General features: G+C 42.5%; 2 protein-coding genes across 4 annotated transcripts in view; one reads left to right on the top strand and one right to left on the bottom strand.

The window, feature by feature from the left end:
* The window catches only part of LOC147141157 (uncharacterized), a 33,153-nt gene extending 30,580 nt beyond the window's left edge, over positions 1–2,573 (bottom strand). The window contains exon 1 of the mRNA XM_086042598.1: positions 2,187–2,573. The gene's annotated coding sequence lies outside the window, so the exon portion shown is untranslated. The remainder of the gene's footprint in view (positions 1–2,186) is intronic.
* The window catches only part of lingo3b (leucine rich repeat and Ig domain containing 3b), a 41,938-nt gene that overhangs the window by 3,453 nt on the left and 11,010 nt on the right, over positions 1–27,475 (top strand). The window contains exons 1-2 of one of the 3 annotated variants that reach the window (XM_086042592.1): positions 2,324–2,467; positions 3,644–4,355. The gene's annotated coding sequence lies outside the window, so the exon portion shown is untranslated. Of the gene's footprint in view, positions 1–2,323; positions 2,468–2,705; positions 2,958–3,643; positions 4,356–27,475 lie in introns of those variants that run through there. The other 2 variants (XM_086042590.1, XM_086042591.1) reach the window with 2 other exon arrangements.

Here is a 27,475-nt window from a genome sequence, read left to right as displayed (position 1 = left end):
TGAGTACCAACGGTAAAAAAGTGCTGTATAAGTTGAAGACCATTTACCATTTACAACAGGCAGCAGTTTGGCAGATGGTAAACAATTCTAAAAGTAATTAAATAAAGTCTTCAAACGGTTTATTGCCACTCCGAGTTGAAGTTTACTGTCAAACTAAACACAAAACAAAGTGCATTGAAAACAACCACATAACTGCCTTAAGGAAGTCGATTAGCTTAATGCTAACACCTAATGGGAAATGCCACAGAGAGGCTAAAAGATAGCATCTGTGTGGTCTTATAATGCTTTAGAAAGCTACATGAACACAAACGGTGCGGCAACACACACTGTAGATCGAAAATATAACAGTGCTCAGGCGTGCGGTGTGTACGTGTGCGCTTCTCCTTCTCGTCGTCAGTATGCCGTGAGCTGATTTGTCCTGACAAGGCAACAAAAGCCAGTCATATAAATGTCTATTTTCGCTCTCTCACTTCCTTATTCCTTCACCCGGTGTGCTTCTGGCAAAATGGGGGAGGGGATAAACATAACAAACCCATGGGTTCTTTTTTTTTAATAAATCTCAAACACCATATTGGGAAACATAACTTTAAAGAGAGGAGGTGACTTTTACACATCCTAGTACATTCATATCAGTGGACATATGCGACAATATACAAAGTGTTCAGAAAGTGGCTGTGCATTTACACTGTTTTTATTAACAGACATAGACCTTCTGTATTCTAAATTGAAGCCGTCCCTGAAGTGATAAAGTCATAAAGTGCACAGTGAGTTTCTGAACACAATGTACTTTCAAAAGTGAGACGTTTGAAACCAGGGGGGTGGGAGGGGTCGGGGGGTATGTCATAGAGATCGCAATGTATCTTACCCAAAATGAGGTCAAGTAAAACTGCATTTTTATGCATGTAGGGCAGCAGTAGCTCATCTGTAAGGACTTCGGCTTTGGAAAAAAAAAAAAAAAAAAAGGGTAACGGTTTGAGACATACTGTGGACAAATTGGCGACGAGTTGGTGGAGAGATGCTGGTCTGCTTCCTATCTTGCCCTTGAGCAATGCACCAAAGCCACCCACCCCAGCTCAAGAGGCGCAGCACTTTTTACGCACTCCAAAGTCTCTCTTTGCATTCATCTGGTTCAATGTGTTGCGCAACACATTAGAGGCAGACATTTTTTTTCTGGAATCCCGGGGGTGAACTTCACCTTTAATTACGGAATTGAGACAGTACAGTATAAAATGTTCAAAAGAGCAGACAGGAGCTGGACTATCCAGTAGGTAGGGGGGCACGGAGAGTCCATGAAGAAGAGGGGGCAAGAAATGGTGTTTTTTTTAATGTAGCTGACCTCCAAAATGGGAGCAGGACAGGATGGGATTCGTTTTAACCAGGACGGGACAGGACATGATTTTATTTATTTTTTAACTTTGGTATGGGACGGGACAGTACAGGATTTTTTTCTGTGGGAGTGGAATCGAACGGGAGTGAAAATCCACTCCCGTGTCACCCTCTAAATGCAGGCCCGTATTTAACTTTTAAGTTGAATACATTTGCATTAAATCTGTGGGAACTGCTTATTCTTTAACTTCTTTTTTTTTTTTTTTTTTTTTTTTTTTACTCTTTTACGTAAAATTTTAAGTGAATGATTTAAGTACAGCTTATTTCATCATCCATCCATCCGTCCATCCATTTTCATGTACTTTTCCTGAAAATTATCTCCGGGATTCATATGGTTGCTCTTCACAGAGGATAAAGAATGCAGTTTACGAATGCGAGCACTGTTATATTCTGTCTACATGTGTTGCCGCATGGTTTGTGGTCAAACATCTGTTGCGTAAAGGATGGGACTTGATTTAAAAAAAAAAAGAAAAAAAAAAAATCGAATGAATTAGTCTTTATAATTCATTAATCTTGATTAATCATATAACATTTTCATAAAACCCTTTTTTTTAATTATTTAAATGTATTTTAGTGGTTGTGATGTACATGTAGATGCACAAAGTAGATACAGCCCTCAGATTTGAAGAGAAACGGAGATACTGGCTATGTTAGTCGGGGAAATGTTCCCATCAAAGGCAAGGCATAAATACTGAAAATAAGTTTCTAAAAGGACTTTCACGGCGTTTACTTTTTTGCTAACATTACAGCATGTGCCATTAAAACAGAACGGTTAAAAAGAGACAAATAAATAATCTTACCTATGAAAACGTATTCCCAGTTTCCTCGTTGTGGTGGTACGGCATTGTGTGCATCAAGCAATCATCCTCGTTATGTTGGTTTGCGTCAAGTGTGAAATGTGCTTGCTTACACTCTCCAGTGGGACTAACCACTGAGGGTCGCACATGTAGCTCAAGGAGGCATGTCCGATCTACTTAAACTTCATTTCTATGGTACCGCAGGGTTGAAGCACTTTGGTGGTACGCGAACACCTTTTTGCACAATTTGCACAAATCCTCGCTTTTAACAAGGCTTGCATCAGGTACTTGAAATGACATCTGCTACCCGTGAATAATAGCAATGCGCTTTTATCTGAGCCCTCTGCAGAGATAGGAAATCCATTTCCAGAAAGTTAAAAGTAAACCCTGCCACAGTTTAGCTTTAGCCACAGGTGCTTCTACTCAACCGGCAGGTAAATGAGCTCAGTTGATTAGAGGCACCTGTGGCTCAAGACAAAACAAACTGTGACGTGTTTTTTTTTTTTTGTTACTTTTTGGACCTGCATTTCTTATCTCTGGCCCTCTGTTTTAGTAGCCGCTAGCCGCATGGTTGACCAACCACTAGCGTGTGCGCTAGTGTGTACCGGGAAATCGCGCACTGACACAGGTTCCCGGTAGATTAAATGCGTATATTTTTTGTATTCACTCATGACTTTGTAATTAATTAACCCCTAGTATACAGCCACATAGATGCTAATAATTGTCTATGTGAGCGTTAGCTTTAAGCTAGCAGACTTAAATACTTAGCTACAGGTAAGTGGTTGTTTTAAATACACATGTAATTCCCTTTGTTTCATGTTTAGTTTGACAGTAAACGTCAACTGGGAGTGCCAATACACACGTTGAAGCCTCATTTTTGAAGATTATTTAATTACTAATTCCGTCGGATGTTGTCACCATACAGCACTAGCAACAAGCTTGCAAGTAAAAAAAAAAAAAAAAATCGTCGGAAAGACAGCTCTCATCTCAAAACACTAGTCACTAGTATCTTAAGGCACAACCGTAACTGTTTTGTGTTGTCATCTCGATGCCTGCGGCATATATTGACAGGAAGACTAATTAATTGCTCCTCCAGTCGCTGGCAAAAGGTGAAGCCGTGAAATGTTTCAAACGGAAAATGGGTGCACAAGCACGGTAAAGCTGGTTGTGAAACACTTACATTACATTATTTGAACTTGTTCACAATGGCGGTATTTGAAGAGCTAAGCATTTTTTAGTTTAGCATTTGGTGTCAAAAGTTTGCGAGCCACCAAACATGAATGTCCTCCTTTTGGTAACTTGCATAGTACCGTTTTTAAGGCTCAAAACATTCCTGATCTTTTCAAAATGGAAAAAGTGCACGGAACAAGCGTCTACTGTATGTGAAATAATGTTTTCAGTGAAAAATCTCTTTCCTTCCTTTTTGCCCTTCCCTAATCAGTCTGTGTTTTTTCCTCCAGACTGAATGTTTGGTGAGCCTCCCTCAACCATACACAAGACAACTCTGTGATTTGTGAGTCGGAGCAGCAGCAGCAGCAGCAGCAGCAGCAGCAGCAGCAGATAGGCAGTGACTGAAAGGGTGAAGGCAGGGAGGGGAGGGGGATTTGAAATAAAGAGCGAGAGAGCGGAGAGAGGGGGAGCGACGAAAAGCATACTAAAAGGAGAGGGACTCTCATACTGGAGCGGGCAGCGGCAACCACCACATCCTGCATCTCCTCTCTGACAACCTCAGACCTGAGCTGCAGGAGGAGCTGGAGGGCACCTTGACCTATGGACATGCTCCTCCTTCAAGGACAGGAGAAATTTCGCGTGTACCCTCACCCGCCTCCTTCCACGTCCTTGTGAATGCTGACATTTTTGCCCCTGGATTCATTCGGCGGACAAAATAACCAACCGAGAGCGGATTGGAGGTGTGTGCACACGATCCGGCCGGAGGGAAGGATTGAAGGAGGTGTAGGGGGAGAGACGGACAGGGGGAGGAGGTGTGAGTGGCAGGTGCCGATGCCAGATTGCCAGAGTGAGGGGGGGGCGACACTGAGGGGAGAGACCTGAGGAACGCGACACGTGCGGCGGCATTCTGGTAGCCGAGAGAGACGGACGACACGAAATACATTCTTATACGCGCGCAGCTGGGCAGATGAGGAGGCATCAGGGACCGCCGTTCAGTCCTGGGTATGAACACACACACAAACACACACACACACGCACACGTGCGCATGTTCATTTTGACTGTCGTTATACAACTGCACTACATCATATTTTGCCCCTCTCATGTAGCTGAATACAGTAACAAAAACACCATTTGACAAGGATCGTAAATACTTGTGTGTGTGTACCAGTTTGTGCGCGCGTGTGTATGCAAACCTGTTTGTGTATCTTCAAGGCTAACGACTACCCACACTGACAAGGATCACAAAACTTTTTGGAGTAAGGGTCACATAGTCAAGTAATGAATCTTTGTCTAATCTATGCCAGTAAGGTATAGTGACAGCCAGAACACTTCCCTGCTCTTCCACTAGGTGGCCGAAGGTACATAATGAACCTGCGTGTCCACTTTTTGTTTGGAGGTGTGCCATGAGATGTTTTTTTTTTTTTTTCAAATGTAAAATATGTGCCATGATCTAATATGAGTTGGGAAATTCCATATTACGGTACGCAGCGGGTCGATAACAAAACACGCAAAGGTCTGCAAATGGCCCCCCGGCGAGACTTTGGCCACGCTTACTTTCAGCGTCATTATATTTGCACAGTGAAACACTTTTTTATTTCCCGATGACTCGTATAGCATTTGCCATTTATTGTGTGCAAAGGAACCTGCACTCATGTATGGCCCATTTAACGTGGCCATCTGGACATAACTAATGGCATGATTGGAGTTACCAGAGCGCATAACTTGTGTGACTGCAGCCGAAGGCGTGCGGCCGGGCTTGTTTGTGCACTGTCGGACGCATATAGCTTTGCTTAGCAATGCGCCGCCGTCGGATGCCACGTGTGGTAACTTGACTTGCGCGGCCATTTATGAGTGGCAGTCAGCAACAGAATTCCGGATTATAAAGTACACACACTAGTCAAACACTTTTACATACGCGACTGAAATGTGTATTTCAGACTATTATGAGCCACTTTCCAAATCCCAAATAATTCATGCGCTTTGCAAAGCCGAATTCAAATACCATATTTGTTGTACGTCTTTGGAGTAAAGTTCAACAGTTGTGTTTTACATGAAAAGAATTGTATTCAAGGATCAAAGAAGGCTATTAGAACAGTATTTGAATCGAAATATACGTTTAATCCCCCCCACCCCAACGCATTCCAATATTTTAGTTAGAGATAGACCAATATGTTTTTTTCAGGGCCGATACCGATTATGAGTAGTCAAGGAGGCCCGATAACCGATATTTGGAGCCGATATTAATTTCCAGCAAAAAGGAAAATATTGGCGTCAAAATAAAAAAAATAAAAGCTACAACTCTTTAAATGTACAGTATTTAAGCATATGTTTATTGAATTTTTTTTTCAGATTTGCAAAATGTTGATTATTATTATACATTTTTGCCAATATACATCTTTGTTGCTAAATTCTAACAAAAAGAGCGCTCGGTCATCAGCATTTCTTACAAAGTGAAATGAAAACTTAAACAACAGCTCCCTATATTTTCGAAAGTAAAGAAACTTCTCCAAAATTTCAAAATGACACAAATGTTAAAATTTCACTTATCTTTGTTTTGATTTCAAACACAAACCAAGAGGTGCAAAATGGTGCCAAGGTCAGTACAATCTCTTATAAAGTTAATTTACATAAATAGTTCCTAGAAGTTAACACAGTTTTAAATGGATTTATTATCGGCCATCAGATTTTTAAAAAAGGCCGATACTGATATTCTGCATTTTGACGGCTTTGCCGATAATCGGTCTATCCCTAATTTTAATCAAGTAAAAATATCTGCTACAAGCTTAATGGAAAATTGAAAAATGTGATTAATCGCAATCAATTTATGGAATATTTTGGGATTAATTAGTTTAAAAATTGTAATCGCTTGACAGCACTAGTTATGACTAAATGTTTTATAAAGTATTATAGAGTGCAGTTTTGCTTATTAAAAAGATATCACGAAACTTTGGCTGTTTGTTGGAGCGGCTGGAACAGATCAATGGCATTTCCATTCATTTCAATTGGGAAAGAGGATTTGCTTTGATGTTTCAGTAGCATGTATGAGAGCGTTTTGATGAGGTGAATACGAGCTAATCCTCGCTTAACTGCACTTGTGCCCCTTTACTGTATCGACGCAACCTTTTTAACCATTCAACTCAAGAATGGAGGTTAATTTCATGGCCATTTTCTAATGCTGAAATGAGCCAAGTGTGACCTTGGTGTCGGCTCGTAAGCAGCAGCCACTTCACGTTTCGGCGCGCGCTCAATCCGGAGCATACGCTTTGCACAAATCCCAAATTGGTGCCGAATAAGCGGTGCCCTCTAATCATGCAATCAGCTCATTATTTCCTGTTCCTCATTAACTTGTTTGGAGTTCTAACTTTATCGTTGTTACCAGTTTTTCCCCCTCTCGGCAAAGTCAAAACAAGTGCAAAAAAACAACAACAACAAAAAAAGTTGATAAGTAGACCATCCCCAGCTCACCAACATTGACGGAATTTTGGAATAAGGGAAACTTGTCGTAGGCTTTTGCTATCTTGCCTTTCTAACTTATTTCCTCTGCTTATTTCCTCCTGTGTCTGCTCCAACCTTGAAAAGGAATAGTGTGACAAGCGTGCGCAGCCTCATCGTCTGCTCATCTGCGGCTTAAGCCTGACGGAAATAATAGTGTGAAAAGACAAGGATGAGACTGGAGGTGTTCTTGTACTATCTCAAGGCAAGCCTGATAAAAGTGGCAAAGACAGAAGAGCAGCGTTGGGGATGAAATAAAATCAGATTATCAAATCGATAAGGAGGAAGCTGACATGGTACGATATATTGGACACTCTGTGGACGCTTCATTAGGTACATCTGCACAATCAGAAATCCAATACTGGAGCCAGGGGTGGTGGGGGGACTGGAAGCATACAACTTGACTGGAGTCAGATTTAAAGTTTAAGGCTTAAAGCATACTTTTTACGCAATTAAATAACAACTCCTAAAATTGGCGACTTAAAGCGGAATTAAGTCAACCCAAACATATTTTTTTCAAGAATATGTCCACAGCAGGCCCACTAGTTGAAACAGGGCATTCTGATAAATATTGCCTTTTGTGGAATAAGTGTTAATCCACTTGTTTTTAGCCATCTGTGGGGGGGGGGGCCATTTTGTCTTCTGTCGACTGAAAATGACATCACAATTGCTCAACAACGACCAATCACGGCTCAGATTCAGAAAACACATCAGCCGCGATTGGTCGTTGTGAGCAGTTGTGATGTCATTTTCAGTCGACAAAAGAAAAAATGGCCGCCCCCAGAGATGGCTAAAAACGAGTGCATTTTGTTGCTTAACTTATATTGCACAAACTCAAAATTATTCAGAATGCCGTGTGTCAACTAGTGGGCCTGCTGGGAACATATTCTTGAAAAAAATATGTTTGGGTTGACTTAATTCCGCTTTAAGTCGCCAATTTTAGGAGTTGGTATTTGATTGAGTATGAAAGCTTTGAATTAGGCTTGAATTGCATGACTTGGCAGGTTTTTCTTGTTTTGTCTTTTGAAAGAAAAGTTCTGACTTGACTGAATTCATTTTTCTTTACAATAATGTGTTCTATGTGCCTCCACTAGTCAAAACACGGCATTCAGACGTTTGCGCAATATGAGTTGAGCAGCAAAATCCAACCACGGCTCATCTGTTTTCTGAAACTTAGCCATGATTGGTCGTCACCTCAGCCCCGAGCATCTGTGATGCCATTTTCGGTCGACAGATGTGACAAAATGGCCGCCCCTGAGATGGACAAAAACAGGGTGGATTTTACTGCTTAACTCATATTCCACAAACGTAATATCCATCAGAATGTTAAAAAAAAAAAAGTAATTTTGGGGGGGTTGACTTCCGCTTTAAGACATGAGACATACTTAAGACTTGCACATATGTGACTTACCACCCCTGCTTGGAGCTGTATCAAAAATTCTGCCTTCACAACAGTATTAAAGGTCAATTTTAACAACTTTTTTTTTTTTTTTTTTTTTCCACTGTGTATGCCTTGCTTAACTGAAAGGTGGCGGGCATGGATGACCTTTTGTTGTGAATGTACGCTGTAAAACGAATCCGAATCTGCCAAGCGATGCTTTTGCAAAAAACCTACAAAAGTGTACGGCTCATCCCCGCTACAGCCTCAGATGTGATGAGCAGCATCAGCCGGGGCCCTGGCTTGTACATATTTTCATATTCATACAAATGAACACATGCCACATGAAAAATGCTTGTTGTGAGTAATCACTTAAATTTTCATATGTCTGTAGTTTTTCACAGTCATTACTGAGTGATTTTTATCTATTTTAACAACCCTCACACGGCTCCCTTTGTGATGACTTACAAAAAAACTACAAAAAAAAAAACAACAACAACAATAAACCCCCTTGTAATGTGTCTCATTAGAATACTCGCTGGCCAGCTAAACAAAGAGAAGCTACTTGTTGACTCTGTTGCACACAAAGTAAAATGTTTATGGGACTTGATTCTTTCGAGTGTGTATTGTTTTTGCACAATGGCTGCCGGCCAACGGGACTTGATGAATTGTGCTACGAAGGAATTGTGAAGGATGTCATTCTGGACGTTGAATTGTTCTCTGAGGCAAGTCTATGAGCAAAAAAAATGCGACCTGAAATGATTTTCTATTGTTTAATGGCAGTCAATCATTAGTTGGGGAATTTGCGTCTTCTGTGGAAGAGATGCAAGGCCGGGTGGGAATCTAGAGTGCCTCGTTGTTTTGGTGTGGAAAAGCCCCGTGACAGTCAAACGCGTAAGGATGTGTTGGCATCGGAAATAAATCAGAGGGAGTGGCATCCATTTGTCAACGGGGCGTGGTTTCACGCTTTCAGCAAACAGCGTTTGAGAATGGAGACAACGGATTGATTTTTCACAATTTTGAAGCCTCATACTAGCAGCTTTTTAAAAAAAATAGTTTGGAAGGGTTATTCACACTCTTGTGTGGTGTGTCAAATGAGAAGACGTTTATTTTGACTTTACAAGAACTTGGTTCGATTTATTATTCATCACTGTTGCTAGATTCTCGTTTGTTTACAATTCAGTAGGAATTTTGAATCGTTTTTCCATCAGTCAAGAAGAGCTGCGGTTCACTTTCTCTTACCGTTTCTTTTCTGATTTTGCACATGGGTGAGCCACTTTGCTCTGCTTCCTCATTTGAGTGATAATTCCTTGGCTGCAAGTGAGAGTTTTGGTCAGTGGACGGCAATACGACGCTGCGCATGAGTCTGACACTTTTGAAGCCTTCTGGTGCTGCAGGAGCTTTTCCAATTCCCCCGGAAGACAGCTTTATGTGTTTTTCATCTTCTGCGCAGAGTTTCTTCAGCTTATCGGGACGCTTTTATTTTCCTTGGGACAAATATTAGAAAAGAGCTCAGCCAAGACTATTGTTTTCCCCAACCATGGGTTTTGTCTGTTTTTGTCGCATGCGGCCCACTTTTTGATATATCAACACCAATTTTTTTTTTTTTTTTTTTTTTAAAGATAGCCAATAGCTTATTTTCCAGAGGTTCTCATTTAGACATGGTGACAATGTACAACGTTAAAATAAAAAGCAAGTGCGTATGCAGGCTTTGACAACAATTTATATGTAGCAGTTATTTGAGACTCAAAGGGGAATGCTTGCCTAAAATGTCATCCAGGTCCAAGGGAGACATTTTAATTTTTGTGATGTTTTAATGTAGTTAGATTGCCGTACCTTTTTGGCAAGATGACGGATCTCGGAGTGTGCCTGCGTATGAGCGCTGACGACGTTTGACCTTGAGGGATGCGCCGAGTATCTTGTGATTGTCCCGCATGTAAGATTGCTGCTAGTGGATGGTGACGAAGCTTCATGCATGGACGAGGGCAAAGACGGTGATAGCAACACGCGCACACAGGCGAGCGTCCAGGCGTACGTGCGCACGTCAATGAGCCACTGAAGAATTCACTGCACATGACCTTGCACTCGCATCAGAGGTCACTAAATTGGATTTAATGATCTTTCCAGTCTCATTTCAAGCAAGCGCATTAGGGCAGTGTATGTGCAAAGAAGGGCAGATACCGATTATTGGTGGTCAAGATGGCCGATAACCGACATTTGGAGCCAATATTAATTTTTAGTAAAAAAGAAAATATTGGCATCAAAACGATAATTAACTCTTAACTTCGTTGAAACGTTTTTAAGCATATGTTTGTTGAGCGTTTTTTCAGATTTGCATAATTATTTTTAATTATTATTATTATTACTAGCACATTTTTGACCATATACATCTTTATCAAATTCGAACAAAAAGTTCAGTGAGCAGCCAGGGATGTCAGCATGCCTTAAAGCGGAAGTCAACCCAAACATATTTTATTCAAGAATATATTCTATACAAGCCCAGTAGTTGAAACATAGAATTCTGATAAATATTACGTTTGTGGAATAAGAGTTAATCCACCCATTTCTGGACATCTCCGGGGGCGGCCATTTTGTCACTTGTGTCGACTGAAAATTACATCACAGTTGCTCAGGGCTCACGGCTCAGCTTTAGAAAACAGGCGAGCTGTGATTGGTCGTTCCCTGAGCCCTGGGTAGTTGTGATATTATTTTCAGTCGACACAAATGACAAAATGGCCGCTCCCTGAGATGCCTAAAAACGGGTGGATTTTGCTGCTTAACTCATATTCCACAAATGCAATATCAATCAGAATGCCGTGTTTCAACTAGTGGGCCTGCTGGGAACATATTCTTGAAAAAAAAATATGTTTGGGTTGATTTCCCCTTTAAAAAGTCCATATAGTTTTCTACAGTAAATGAAGTCCTTCAAATTTCAAAATGACCGAAAAGTAAAACTCTCACATATCTTTGTTTTGATTTCAACACAGCTTTAAATTGATTTATTATCAGCCAGCAGATTTGAAAAAAAAAAAAGACGATATTTGCCGAGATTCGGCCCGACCGATAAACGCTTTTTATGTTCCTGCGTCTGAAGTTGCATCATGTGAAGTAGAGGGCACGTCAATACAGACGAATGTTTGGCCTCATTTTGTCATCATGAGACAAGAAGTGGGGGGGGGAACATTCCCCTTTGTGATATAAAGCCTAACCCGTTTTCATTCCATTTGTTGAAGTAGATTGTGCTTGGCTCCGCAGAGTGTAGCACCCTGTGCCCTTTTCATTTTGCTTGCTTTAATTTACTTTCCACTCTGAATTTTTCTCAGAGCTCTTTGTGTTTTCAGCCAGGCTGGCTGCCTCTCTTTGCCCTCCTTCATGGCTGCTTAGGCCTGATAGGGAAGTTTCTCGTGGCTAGAACTTATAATGAGTTAGCGTTTTGCATAAACACTCATATTAAATTCAGAAATGATTGACGTTTTCTTTTCAATTTTCAGCCTTGCGTGTGTGCGAAGGTTTGTCTATTCTGGACTGTCAATTGGAAGCTAGACTAAATAGCGGACCAGGAAGAGGTGCCATCCGGTTGCGTAAACATTGCGAGAAAAGTTTTTCTGTCTTTTTTTTGTCCTTTTCTTTTTCTTTTCAAAGAATCTCATTGTGATATTGTAGCGCCGAGTTAGCCAAGTAAGCAACATGAAGCAGAGACTAAAGTATGTTTCATTCAGCATTCTTTTTTTTTTGTCCAATCAGAATTCAGTCTCTGTTGTGTTGCTATGTCAATCTAATCTTCCCAGCGGCATCAGAATTAGTAGCGCTGGCCGACGTTATTCAGACCATAATAAAAGCAACGGGAATGTTTCTTTGACCACTCACAAATCCGATTTAACATTTTCCCTCACGTTTTCCTCGTCGCAGACCCATTCTATAGTCAGTATTTTTTTCATCCTCTCATCGGTTGGTCAGAGCAAACTTTGGAACAGCCAAGTTTGACAAACAAAACATGAATGGTAAGTATGATCTTTTTTTCAAACTTTTTTCATCTGTTTGTCACGCTATTGGATGAATATTGATTCTGAACTGCTCAAGAGAAGTTAGTGTGTAGACATGAAATGTCGCAAGTGTATTGCAAGCAGCGTCCACTTGCCGGGCTTTTCATTCCAATTAGTCAATGACATATTGTCTGGGCCATCCGTTCTGAAATTCTCTTAACACTCTGAAAACACATGAAACAGAATTCATAATTAGAGGCATGCTGTTTCGGGACCTGAGTGCCTGTCGCACAGGCCTCGTCGTGTTGCTATAGTGGAAAGGGGAATCGGAGTCGGCTTTGATGTGACGACGGGACTGCTGTGTGTTTTAGATGATTTGAAGTGAAGCTAATGAGATGCAACTAGAGCTTTGCCGTTTGGACCCTTCTTCCCATTGACACAAGTTTCTCATTTGTTAAAGAGAAAATCAACCCAAACATATTTTTTTTCAAGAATATGTTCCCAGCAGGCCCGCTAGTTGAAACACGGCATTCTGATTAATATTGCGTTTGTAGAATCTGAGTTAAGGGGGCGGCCATTTTGTCATTTCTGTCGACTGAAAATGACATCGCAACTACCCAGGGCTCAGGTAAACGACCAATCACGGCTTGCCTGTTTTCTAAAGCTGAGCCGTGATTGGTCGTTACCTGAGCCCTGGGTAGTTGCGATGTCATTTTCAGTCGACAGATGTGACAAAATGGCCGCCACCAGAGTTGTCTTAAAAACGAGTGGATGAACTCTTATTCCACAAAGGCAATAATTATCAGAATGCCTTGTTTCAACTAGTGGGCTTGCATAGAACATATTCTTGAAAAAATATGCTTGTGTTGACTTCCGCTTTAATGAATGCTGATTTTGTGCAGTGCTGGACAGTTTCCATACATGCTTCTGTGCTCTCAAATCAAATGTAGCTTGTGACCTAAGACACGTGACGCAGTCATTTAGAAATTGTCCAAAATTGCACCGATGTCAGAAATTGCTCTTCACTTTGTCCGTATTGGGCTCAGTGCAAACATTTCATCAGCGTTGTGCGTGCTTTTCTGTACTTTTCGTCCACTTTTGGCCAGAGCAACCCTGGGCCGCTCGCCAGCCAATCGCAGGGGATGGAAAGTCGTGTGAGTATTTATTCAACATCCTTGACATCCAGTTGAAGGCTATTTTTGTATACGGCACCTTGGCACAAATGCCGCTAGATGCTGATTTTTGTATCAGTGCAAGGCTCACTGCTGGGGTTTGCCGATTTGCCAGACTCAACCAAGCTGCTGGGCCCGGCCGGCGCAGCAGGAGTGTCTTGGAGGTCCACCTGATGTAAACGCAATATTTATCAGAATGCCTCGTTCCCACTAGTGGATTTGCATAGAACAAATTCTTGAAAAAAATGTTTGGGTTGACTTCCGCTTTAAGTGAAGGATGGATTTCTCCTTACAAGCTTTTTACTGTAAGTGTGTGCGTGTGTGTGTTTCTGAGTGAACTTATAATTGCCTACTTTTAAAGTGAGATTTTCTGTTTAAGACGACTTCATTCAAAGCTGATGTAGGTCACTTTTGTGCCACTGATGCTAACGCTGGTCAATTGCCCTTTTTTTTTTTTTTTTTTTTTTACCCTTTCAAACATGCCTGTGCACTCTTGCCCGCCGCTAGTGTTAAATGTTAATGCAGACGAAAGGAACGCAGCACCTTGTAATTGAAGAGCTCAACCAATGAATGACTTGCACACATGATTGCAGAAAATCTTCATTTTCCTCTTTAATTGCTCGTGCGCGCGCAGCTAATCTTTCTAATGCCATCTGTACAGCCGAACCTTAGCGCAGAGGGGGAGCATTATTCATTAACTCTAACCACATGACTTCAGGCCAAGAGCGCTACCGATGCGCCGCTTTGTGTGTGTGTGTGTGTGTGTGTGTGTGTGTGTGTGTGTGCGTGCGTGCGTCCGAGCGTGTGTTTTACTCACGTGGGGTCAATCAGTCTCACATGCCTCACTCTTCTCCTCTTTGCCTCTTTGAAGTGTGACTCTCAGCGGACCAACAGCTTCGGGATACACAAGGACTGCGTTAATGGATGCCGTTTGACTATTGATTTCTCATCTGATCCCTCCGCTTTGTTCAGATGTAAGACCAAAAAAAATGTGTTATCCTGCAACACCGAGAGTAGGCCTCAGTTGAATTCGGTGATGGAGTGCTCGCGTCGGAGTTTAATGATCTCAGAACAATTTTTTTTTTCTTCTCGCTGCCCACTGCTCCCTGCTGAAATCAACATGTGAGTCCATAACAGATGAATATATTGGAAATAACGGATCAGGGGTGTTATCATTTTCATTGCGGGCCACTTGTAGTGACGGTTTGCTGGAAAGCGTCGTTATGACTGGGAAAATCGAAGTATAAAGGTGTGATCGCCTCGTCTTTTTGCTACATATACTAAATTGCTGCTGCAATTTAATAAATAAATTGCCTTACAGCGGAAGTCAACCCAAACATATTTTTTTCAAGAATATGTTCCCAGCAGGCCCACTAGTTGAAACACGGCATTCTGATTAATTTAGCGTTTGTGGAATATAAGTTAAGCAGCAAAATGCACTCGTTTTTAGCCATCTCTGGGGGCGGCCATTTTGTCTTCTGTCGACTGAAAATGACATCACAACTGCTCACAGCGACCAATCACGGCTGACCTGTTTTCTGAATCTAAGCCGTGATTGGTCGTTGTGAGCAGTTGTGATGTCATTTTCAGTCGACAGAAGATGAAATGGCCGCCCCCAGAGATGGCTAAAAACGAGTGGATTAACACTTATTCCACAAATGCAATACTTATCCGTGTTTCAACTAGTGGGCCTGCTGGGAACATATTCTTGAAAAAAATATGTTTGGGTTGACTTCCGCTTTAATATAAGATGCAGTAACAGAAGTCATTTGTCACAGAGGATAAAGAATATATGCCTGTGCTAAGTTATATTGTCTGACTCCATGTGTTGATGCACCATCTGCCAAACTGCTTCTTGTTGTGAAGTGACTTGAGTTGACTGCCACCATACAGTGCTTGTATTACAAATTTTTGCTCGCAAGTCAAAGCAAAAAAAAAAAAAGGCCTCATGTTAAGAATGGATTTAGTGGAAAAATATACCTTCAGTATGTGTAAAAAGCACTCAAAATGGAACTGAGAAAAATGAAAAAGAACAAATTCATTGAACAAGAAACACCAACGGGCCTTGAGTTTAATACGTGCGATTTAGAAAAAAGAAATGATTGCAATTAAAATTGAGCGATGCTACACTATTTTCTTTTTTCACATTTATTTCTGCAGCCTTTTTTTTCCCCCCTTCCCATGAACCAGTTTTCATAATGTGACTATTTTTGGGTCAATGTAGATGGCCAGATTTTCTGTAATGTCCTTTAGCAATGGCCCCTATTCTGCGCAGGCAGACGCGCTCACACACATACACACATGTGCGTACTGTACACGTACACGCGCGCACCCACACACACACACACACACACACACACAATCTCTGAGGGAGCGCAGATTCAGACATTATTTCTGCCTCGCTGCTATACAAACAGGCTTGCAGAAGCCCGGGGACTGTTCCCCATCGCAAGCGCACACACACACACACACACACACGCACACGCACACACACATATACACGCATGTACGCGACACCCTCCCTGCAGAACTGCAGCCATGTGGAGATCCCTCGGGAAGGCGAGCACATATGTGTGGCTTTGTCCTTTCTATGTGTCAAGACTGATGAAGAAGCCAATTGCGGAGTCACAGGCTAAATGCCGCCCTACCTGCTTGACTTCGCGTGCAGGTTTCAAACGTGGTCCTTCTGTTCTTGGATGCCACCCTCATGTAATAATGTCTTTCAGTCATGTGCTCTACAGCCTTTTGACCTCCCGTTTGTCTGCCCCCAGTTAGAAATTGTACACGGACGTGTTGTCCGCTGACAAGGATGTGGCAAGACGCTGCCTGTAACTTTTTACCTGCAAGGTAAGATGGAGGACACAATTGGCCCCCTTTCTCACCTTGACAAAGGCAGAAAATGAGCAAGTCAGAAGTTGTATATTTGATTGTATTCTTGAGAGACTCATGACTCGGGTTGGCCCAGTTTGTTCAAGCGACTGCGCTTTTGTTTGGACGGGACTGTCGCTTCGCCCCTGTTACTGATTCCGGATCAAATCTTCGGCAACCAAGTTGCGCTCAACTTTGTTTTCCCTGACAACCAGTTTGCTCACCTCCAGCAATTCTGATGTTCTGGCTTTGACTTTATCATGTGACAGAACTCAACAGAAACAGCTTTAATAAGAAGTAAACCAGCTCGAAATGACAGATTTTTAAGCCATTTGCTTTTTTTTGTTGTTTTTTGGGGGAATAGGTTTTTGCAGTTTACAGGCAAGTCTGAATTAATTTATGCACTGTCAGTGTAGTACCACGCTGTGCCACAACATGGTAGGTAGCAGCACTGAGCTGGACTGAAAGAAATCCAAGGCAATTAAGATCAAAGAAGAGGCGGGGAAGGTCCGCAACAAATATTGTAGTCCCCATCAGTAATAGTTATTCCCACAGTCTATATGTATTTGAGTATTGTTGTATGGTGTGTTTGTATGTTGCTGCTCCAGTGGTGTTAACGGAGCAATAATGTGAAGCTTTCTAATTGCGTCATATTGCGTTTGTACAATACGAGTTAATTCATCTGTTTTTAGACATCTCTGGGGCAGCCATTTTGTCATTTTCTGTCAACTGACGATGACATCACAGTTGTTCAGGGCTCAGGTAACGACCAATCACAGCTCACCTGTTTTGCGCATAGAACATATGCATGAAAAAACTATGTGTATTTTTTTTTTAACTCGTATGGTGTCTCTATATTACCGATTTTCAAGTGGGTGTATAGCAGGGGCGGAGCCAGAACGTGGCTAATGGGTGGGCCTGAATATTTCTCTCACTTCGCACAATTGTCCTGTCCCATCACATCGTATATTCAAATAAAACGACAAACTGAATAATATGAAGTTCAGTTCCTTAGACAACCAAAATTATGCCATTCTTAATATTCTATAAAAAAAACACAATTTCATAATTTACTAAAAATGTAAAAGTATGTATTTTTTCATGAATCTCACTGGGTGGGCAGTCCGTCAATGTGGGTGGGCCTGTGCACACCCAGGCTCCGCCCCTGGTCTATAGAACATATCCTCAGCTTCACTGTATTTCCCAGCAAACGTCGCTGCTCACGCCTCCTCTTCGGTTTCCTCGACGACTTGCCGCGTGACAGCGTTGAGCAGTCCCAAACTGACCCTCGTCCCGGGGCCCGGCTCCCTCCATTATCCTTCTTTCCTCCATTTCAACATTGATTCATGAATTTATGATGTGAATCCAAAGAGAGCAATGACTCTCTGTCCTCTTGCCCGCATGTCATTGGTCCACAATGAATAATTCAGCGACTGTGCTTGGAAATTAGGATCAGGCAAGAAAAGGAACGGAATCATTTTTGGAAACACTCTATTTGGGCTATTTTCAATTTGCGCTGGCTTGTTCTCGCCTCTGTGCTCGTACTTTGGACCGCTGCAGCCACCGGTTCACTCGCCACCACGTGACGGTGGACCAGATTCTTCCTGGTCTTGTCCTGCATACTAAGCAGATGGGAAAAGATGACGCTAGTTTCCTCCCGTCGTCTGCTCCTCTCTATCTCTATATTTGGGGTATGTTTCTCATCTGCGTGTGATGTGCACCCATCTGCTCTCTCCGCAGTTTCTTTAAAGGCTTCTCCCAGTACATGTCCCCAAGGTTGTCATGGTGATTATAGATGCTGTTTTGCAGCTTTCCGCTGAATGGCTTTGAGCCCACAACATGCAGCAGCCACATTTCACCACCCCACCCCCGATTTAATGTAATAATCAAATGGTGAATGTTTCCTATCTTGCTTTATACGGTAATTGAATGTTTGTTGGATTCGACAGTGGCTGGTTGACGACTACGTAAAGCATAGAAGAAGATGTCCTTGGAAATAAATTAAAAAAAAAAAAAAACACCTGTTGGTAATTTTGCCATGCAGTTCCTTGTTAGAAAACAGGAACGTGTGCAAACATTGAACCCATTCAAACCATTCGGTCGAATTAGGTTGACCCGTAAAGGTTGTAGTCCATTTCAGCTTCTTGAATTGTCTACCGTAGCTGATCAGTTTGAAGTTGTAACAACAATGTTCACCACTAGATGGCAGGCATTGGTCAAAAGTGCCCCCAATCCCCAGGTTATACTTCCGTACTTCATCAGCGAAAAAAAAGAGAGACCAGTTCCTGGCCAGAAGCCATATTAGGTCAATAAAATGGTGTCTTTAACATAAAATAGGAAGCAGAAAATTAAAGTTTTGGCCAATTTCAACATAAACCTCTCTGTCTAGTTTGCTTAGAGAAGCTATGAGCCATGAGCGATTTCCTAAGTCAACACTCATCTCAAAAATGCGCAAACAGCAATATTTTTTCCACAAGAACCGTTGACAGTTCGTTTGAAGTGCATGAGGAGATACTAAATTTGTGTCCTGCAAGAACATGAATTTATTCAATGATTAATAGTTTTACACCTACTCTATGATGGCTTAGGGACGTATCAGGCACTAACGTTAGTGTTGTACAGGTGAGTGAGCCATCTTATTCATCTGGGGATTTTGGAATGATTGGCAGGACAAACCAAAGTAGAATGATAAAATCTTTGATTGTTGTGAAAATGTGAACAAAATGACTTTTTTGTTTGTTTGCGCTTCAGCCGTTTTTACGGGAGTTTTGCTAGATGAGGAGTTGATATTTCATACATGCATTTTGAGCATTTCAAACATATTAAGATGCTCTTCTGCACATTGGTTCAATACAAAAAAAAAAAAAAAAAACGAACCCGTGCACATTTTTTTTGTCCTTATTCAATAGGGCCTTTTTTCCATACATCTGATTCGGACGAGTCATCATACGCCGAGACACACACACACACACACTCGGATGATTATTCTCCACTTCCTGGGGCATCGTTGAAACTTTTCCGCCATGACCTCCCTAAGAGGCAAAGAGCAAGTGCGCGATGAGCATTAGCGGGCCGGGAACAAATGAGAGAGGGAGAGAGTCCTTGAATTTTTTTGCTGGGTGTACCCCAGGGAGAACTTCTATCATTGCCTTGTCTTCAATAGAGCCCCACTAATACCTCTCAGAGCTCAAGGACCCTGCTGTTCAAATATCCCCGCAGGGAAGTTGGTCCGCCTTCGCTCCCGTTATGTCGACTTTTTAGGGCAAAGTCGTTTGATAAATCAGTGGCTAAGCATTGTTCTTATCCGGGTTTTAGTTCGACATGACATTGCTGCGGCCGGCTCCCGTTCTCTCAGAGCAGAGGCTGTACCAGAGGAGAAATGTCATTGTCTGTTATCATTAGTGTAATCTGGGCCCCAGCTACATTGTCCTCGGACAATTTGCATTTCGCGGAGTGTTGAAGTACTCCGTTAGCCAAATGAGGACAAGCAACGATAGAAAATTAGTCAGCGGATGGAATATTTAGGACTCGGCCAACAGTTCAGCCTTTCATTGAGTTTTCAGTTCAGCGCCCGTAAGTGGTCGCCTTGGCTGGCAGCGTTTGTTCAATTCCCGCTCAAAGACGCAAATGTGAGCGTTAGCGGTCATCTGTGCCACGTGCGCGACCGGTGGCCCGTCCCGCCGGGGGTCGGCTGCTAGCGCTGACACGAGCAGGAAAAGGAGACGTGGCGTAGAAAATACATGGATGGACGTCTCAAGTGTCATTGCTGCTTTTGGACAGTGGCAATTAGCATTTGTCCCGTTGGTATCGGCCAGTACTTAGAGGAAAGTCAACCCCAACATATTTTTTTCAAGAATATGTTCTATGCAAGCCCACTAGTTGAAACAAGGTATTCTGATAAATATTGCGTTTGTGGAATTAGAGTTAATCCACTTGTTTTTAGCCATCTCTGGGGGCGGCCATTTTGTTACTTCAGTCAACTGAAAATGACATCACAACTACCCAGGGCTCAGGTAACGACCAATCACGGCTCAGCTTTAGAAAACAGGCGAGCTGCGATTGGTCGTTCCCTGAGCCCTGGGTAGTTGTGATGTCATTTTCAGTCAACAGAAATGACAAAATGGCCGCCCCCTCAGATGGCTAAAAAGAGTGGATTTTGCTGCTTAACTCGTATTGCACAAACGCACTATTAATCAGAATGCCGTCTTTCAACTAGTGGGCCTGCTGGGAACATATTCCTGAAAAAAATATGTTTGGATTGATTTCCCCCTTTATATATACGTCAATATAAAAGTGTCATCAGTGCATCCCAACCTTCAACACCAACACAATTCACTTTTCGTTTCGATCGTTTCAAGTGTAGACCCTCGGCTTTAATTTTAAAGGCCAGAAAAAACATCTATCCATGTATATCCAGCGTGTGGATGATGAAAGTATAAACGCATCAAACACTCCATTAGGTACACTTGCGCCAATGCACACTTGAGATCCAATACAAGTAACATCAATTTGGACTTAAAAGTGATGTTTTGAAAGCGCCTGCCTAATGCCGCGGCCACTTGGTGCGCATGCAGTTGTGCGGGAGAACTGGCCAAAGCTGCAGCTGCAAACCCAAGCCCGAGGAAAGTGAAAGTGGCCTCAAATTGTCTTTGCGGCTCGCGTGAAGTTGTGGCCACGGATTAGCTAATGGCTTCTGTCAGCGTGCCGTTCCACTTTGTGGTGGTGATAACATCGCCGGGCTGCTGTCAGTCACAAAATGCCACCCGTCCGCTGGCCTTTATCACCCGCGAGCTCTCACCACCCTCTCCACCACTGGCTCATCCTCCTTTTAATCTCTCCATCGTGGCCATTTTATCGCCCCCCCCCATTTCTCTCGTGGCTCCTCCAGCATCTCTTATTTGCTCAACTGCTTTCCTGACCTTTCCAGAAACGTCCTCCCTGGAGATCCGCTCGCTGCCTCCTCGTCCTCGTCAGTGATCCCTTTCTCTTCCCAGTCCCGCTCGTCTGTGTTTACAAAGCATTCACACTCGTATGCTGTCCAAGTTTGCGTGTCTGCGTGTGTGTTGAGCTTGCATGTCCTCCTCTGGGGTGTTTGCAGGGGAAAAGTCCCAGGAAGGTTGATCTACTCCACCACGTTGCTAGCTAGTGCAATATTAGCCGTTTGTTAGCTGTGAGTTGCGATTCGCTTAGCTGGCGATTGTTGCGTTAACTTTGAGACAGGACCAAACGCGTGTCCATGAATTTCCACTTAATGTCGACATAAACATGAACCCTAATGCCTTGCTCGATTTGGCTTCCCTCTCAGCTTGTTTAAGGCTATTTTTGTGCCCACGTTTGTAAAATTTCATGTTCATTGCTTCTTTTACTCCCGAACCTTTCAGTCCTCCTATTGACAAAAAAATATCTATTCATTTTCTCTCCTTCTCGCGACTACCTTTTTCTTTTTATGCAGCGGAGCCATGAGTTACAAATTGTATTTCTTCCGTGACCGCGCTTATACGTGAATCAAAACATCTCAACTCGTTTTTCCCCATTGAAATGAATGGAAATGCCGTGAATCCAATCCAGTCCCACATTGTGTTCTTTCTGGCCTGCATGCCTTGGACACCAGGAACAGAATTGTACTGAAAAAGACACATACCATGAGGAGTTTCACATTTGATTTACTAATCTGAAAATAATCATAAAGTTAGTCCTTCACATACGTCAAAGAATATGAGTAGTTTTATATTGTCTGTTTATATGCGTTGCCTCGTTGTTTGTGGTCAAGTATCCTTTGCTTCAAGGATTATAAAACCGCAACTATTGCTGTCATGCGTTAGCCCGTTTATGGTGTTTTGCATCATGTGTTAGCATTAAGTTAGCAGAGATTCTTAAGGTAGTGCGGTTGTTTTAAATACACAATGTGTAATTCTCTTTATTTTAGGTTTAGTCCGACAGTAAACTCCAACCATTGGTGGCAATAAACAGCATGAAACCTTTTTTTTAAATGATTGCTTACTATGTGCCACACTGCTTCTTCTTGTGTTCTGAGTAAGATTGAGTTTGCTGCCACCACCTATCATTTATCTTGAATTTTTGCTCGCAAGTCATGCCATAATATCGCCCGAATGATGGCTAGTATTATCGAAAAACTCTTAAGTTGGCTCCTCCACATTCCTCTTTTCAAAATAAAGAATATTACATGAAATTGCTCCCTTGTACAATTAGATGGAAACTTTATATGAGTGATATGTTTAAAGAGTTCAAGTTGGCAATAAAATCAGATAAAAATCCCCGCCTTTGGGAATTTTCATTACATTTGCATTAACACTGCTAAAACAGTCCAAAAAAAAAATATACAAAAAACGCCGGGTGGACATACATTTTCTGCATGGAGGGTTAAAGAATACAAACTTAGAAGCTGTCAGTTTTGAACATCAGTGATAATACAGAGCCGAGGCTTTTGTTTCCTCGCTACAAAAGGATCCAGCCCCCTTCCGCATCTCTCTTTGTCACCCTCCATTTCCCCCCACATCATCGTCATCCTTCCATTTGTCTTTTTTTTTTGCTTTTTCTCTTTTTTTTTTTTTTTTTCTTTTTACCCTTACCTCTGTGTCTTTGCTTTCTTGTCATCCTTCATGCCCACATCTGAAGCGGTTAGTGACAGCTCCCATTGGTTGCGCGGGTGGAAACCGAGAATCGGGCAGCCAATCAGCGGCCGGCCTAACAGGGTCACGATTATCCGTGAAGGAGTGCAATTACCCTGCGTATGACATCCCTGCCATGTGTGTGTGTGTGTGTGTGTCACGCTCGCGCCGCTATACCTGCGCATTTCCATGTTGCCGACAAAAGCCCGTCTCATCTAAGCTTGACTCAAGACAGCCGCCTGGTCTTTCATTCATATTTCGATGGCCTTCTTCCTCGATGTATTTGGGTCAAAGTCACGTGAACATCGCCGTCACCAATTCTTCCTTTATAAATCCGGCACCATGTCGCTCTTCAAAGACCGTGAAAGCTTTTCACACTTCATCCCCCCGCCTCCCGACTCCCTCCTGCTCGTCTTCTTTTTTTGTGTGCGTGTGATTTACTTATCACATAAGAAATGAATGGAATTCAAATCAATTGTATGATTTTTCAAAAAGGTTCAGCCCCGCACAGGCCCACTTATCGACGATCTCGCTCATATTAGCCAAGCGAAGCCAATCGCATTCGTGTCCCTCCTTCTTTGTATTCTGCCCGCTTCTTCTCTTGTGTCTTGAGCACTAAATGGAAGACTCGTAACCCCAAAAATCATCTCAGTCGGAGTCTCGCTGTAAGCGTCGGTGTTATCGAGCAACAGCCGGATTTTATAGGCGCCTCCCATGGCAGAGGAATGAGGCTCAGGCTTCATTTGCATCATTAAATTGTCAGACTGCGAAATCGCTCTGACCTTCGTCCATCATTCGTGACTCGTTTCATCCATCGCGCTGCCTCGTTTGCGTCCGCCGACAGGCAGATGTTGGCATAATGTTTCCCCTTACACAAACACACGCATTTTATTTACTGTGGCATACTGGACGTCTTGCTCTCGCATCTCTAACGAGCAAGAATATAGAATTAATTTCTTCTGACTCGAAGAGGAGTGTCAAAATACACGCTCATGCATTTGCACAAGGTCAAAACGGGGCAGCTGCCTTTCAGGTGAAGCTTCTACAGGGGGGATAAAAAAACTTCACAGAGGCACCTTGGCTATGATCTCAATCTTTGTTTGAACGTGATTTTACTCCCCAATCGCCAGCCTCTGGGATGGCCGCTCCCCCTTTTGTTATCAGGACCTTCATTAGCCTTCAGACAGGAAATGGCCTCCATTCATAACCTGGCTCGACCTCTCCAATCAAAACCAAGATGGCGGCGGTTTGCTCTTTTTTGGAACTGCAACACACCTCATCTATCATCCTGCGCCACAAGTGACTTGAAAAAAATGAGGCCAAACATCTCATTTTGTTCATTCAACGGATGTGATCAAGGTTAAAATATGAAACATGAACTTGCGGGACTTGAATAATTCATTTGTGGTTTCTGCATGACCGCATATCGAAGTAATCCCCAGATACCCTGCGGATAACGTTGCAATCCAATTTGGCACTTTGGACATGTTGCGTTTCGGTTCATGATTAGTATCAATTTTTTTTTTTTTTTTTTAAATAGCGGCACAGTGGAGCCTTTAGATACAAGTTTCATTCATTCCGAGACCTGCGCGCTCAAAATATTAATGAAATATCGCAAAACAGCTTTCATTGAAATGCATGGAAAGGCTGTTAATTCCTTCCAGACTCCTCCACCCAAAAAACAACAACAAACGTTTTTGTCATTTGTTTTAAATAAGCATTCTGCAATTGTAATACAAGTAATAATAATAATAGTAATAATAATTATTATTATACTAATGATGATAATAACAATGATAATAATAAGCGCTTTTTGTTACCAAGCTCCCCCTAGAGTTGTCTGAGGCTACCTGTCATTATTTTTGTTCTCGCGGCGACCAAGGTTTTCTGACACATGAGCTACTTAATTAAGGAGCCATCTCAATCCATCCACACCAGTAATAAGGCCAATGCTATCCCCAGGGTGAGGCTAATTCAATGCATGTCATATTGGATGTCACTCAAAATGATTGCTGTCTGCTTGACTTAACGTTTTTTTTTTTTTTTTTTTTTCATCCCATCTCCTATGGGTCACGTTTGATTACACGTTGGACTCATAAATAAAGTTCATCCGCCTTCTTTTATTACCTTTTTATACCCGACAATTGTGCAATAATGGCTTTACTTGTCTCCTATTGTCACCCCAAGATAAATAATTAGTGTACCGCACCGATTGCTTTTCCACCAGATGTCTGTCCTGTTAGTCGATTTCTGCATGAGTGTGGGCGCCATTTGGCTTCAGTCGAGGCAGTTTTCATGACTCGTCAGAATTGAACGCGCCCAGCAGTTGGCGTGGGGCCCAGCTTCTGATCCAGGCAACAATCTTTTGATGACTTCTCCAAACACCACGGCGCGTACGGCAACTGAATCACATAGATTGGAAGTCACGCAATAAAAACACATCATCAGAATGTTACTCTCGGTGTCGAAGTGAGGAAGAGAGAAAACGATCGGTGGTGTGCACAAGAGGCCCCAGCTCGACATTGTCATCGCCGGTGACAAAACCGTTAAGGCGGGTTAAAATCCACTTTGACTGTACTCGCCGTCAAAGTTCCAGTTCGGGGTTTTCTGTGATTGACTTTTTACTCTTCCGGGCTTGGCGGCCCATTAACAAGCTCATGTGAGGTGCCAATGGCCAAAGTAAATACATGCACGCCATTAAAACTGAGCTAAATTTAGTGATAATGTGTGTGTGACTTTTGTAAACTAATCTGCTCCCCTTTTTAGCTGGTGGTATGCCACACATGTCTGCCGCCTAAGCCAAAGAGACCGATGCCCCAGAGATTTATAAACGCTATGACCCATGAACCTTCAGGTCACATGACTTCATGAAGGACCTGGATGGGAAAGTATGATGTCACATGGTTGAAATAGTGCCAGTGGATTATGGCTGAGATTTGCAGTCTGCGAGGCCGGGATGGAAAACCAAAACACCTGAGCAGAGGACATATTAGGTCCATGCATGGCTTCCTGTCGAGTAAACGACATTCGCCGACTGGCCACTGGCTTTATGGCGCACCTCATTTGAATTTCCATATAATCCAAAATCCAGATACATCCAGTTGAAAGAATAGTCCAAATGCAAAACCGCCAGCGACTACGTTTTGGGTAACAATTGTTGCATTTTTCAATTCCTCCTCTCTGCCGCTTCTGCTAGTTTCAGCCCTGCAGTCCGTACATATTGTTGTCCACGCAGCTAATAGGTGAAGATCATCTGTTGGCTTTGAGACTTACTTTCACACCGCTGCTTTCACGCCTCATTTGCCTAATCAAAGGTCCGTTGTTTTCTTCTCGTAAAAAGCCAAGCATCTCGGCGGCGCAAGCGTGCTATTCCCATGCCTGTCAGTCGATTGTGTGTTATGGGGTCGTTAGCGCCCAATTGTCGGTGCAAAGCAACAGATGGGAAGTTGCATTCAAATTGGCTGCTCCACTTTTGAAGAGAGCAAACAACACTTTCAATAATGCACTCGGTCCTGCAGCGTTTTGTTTTTCCCTTTGAGTACAAACATTCCCGCTGCGTCGGACGGATTGATGCGGGGAATCTTCTCAGATGTCAAAAAATGACAACATGTCGCTGAAACGATTCAGACTCCAAAATCTTGTTTTTAAAACCCAATGTCTTTCTCGATTATTATTCTTATTATTTTTACAATCAGCAGTTATTACCAATAACATGATGACATGCAAAGAAAGGATAATGTTCTTAGTTTTGACAAGTAGGTGGTTCCATTTGCACAGGGAGCCTGCACAAACAAACGCACAACCACTCGCCTCCACACGCACACACACAAGCCAGTAAACAAACCAGCAAATTCAGCGCTGTGTGGGAGCACAAGAAAAGCAACACCAAGACATCCAAGATGCGTTTTGCTCTGCAACACTTTTGAGAGAACACTGGCAAAAGAGGAATCCTTTAAAGCAATCAACCGCACATTTATAATTGAACACAATGACAAAGTCATGTCGTTGCGTAATCTTCTATTTCAAACGACAGACGCGATTAAGTACTCTCTATTTTTCCAAAAAGAAGCTTCAAGCTGTTTATTGCCACTCCCTGGTCAAGTTTACTGTCAACCTAGATATGAAACAAAAGAGAACTACATGTGTCATGAGCATTGTTGTCGTGGTGTTGTAACTCTTTCATTTGAAAACAAACAATGGAGCAACACATGTAGACAGACAAGATAACAACTCTCACTGGCATATTCAGTATCTATTTTGTATCCTCAGCAAAGAATGACTAAAAGTCAGAGGTGGTTTTACTGAATTTTGCTGGTCCATCAGCGGCCTGGGTACCCATCCGTCATTCGTCGATTCGGCGATTTTTCAAGCGAACTGAACTGTAATCGTCAGTTGGTCAGTCCGTCAGTGAAGTCTGTCAATAGTCCGACGGTCCATCAGCAAAATGGGGGTCTGTCAGTGACGGACACGGTTAGTGAGATGATTACTCTGACTGATGAAAATCGACTTCTGTCAGTGCTTAGTCCATCATTTGAAAAAAGTGTCGCATTATTCATCAATCGTCAGCAAAACGGGCGACCGTCAGTCTGCTGGAATGTC

The sequence above is a fragment of the Filicampus tigris genome, chromosome 10 (assembly GCF_054856515.1).
Source record: "Filicampus tigris isolate MCC_2025a chromosome 10, RoL_Ftig_1.0, whole genome shotgun sequence".
Classification (NCBI taxonomy): Eukaryota; Metazoa; Chordata; class Actinopteri; order Syngnathiformes; family Syngnathidae; genus Filicampus; species Filicampus tigris.
Note: the sequence above shows the minus strand (reverse complement) of the source record. Positions and strands in the feature narration are given on the sequence as shown.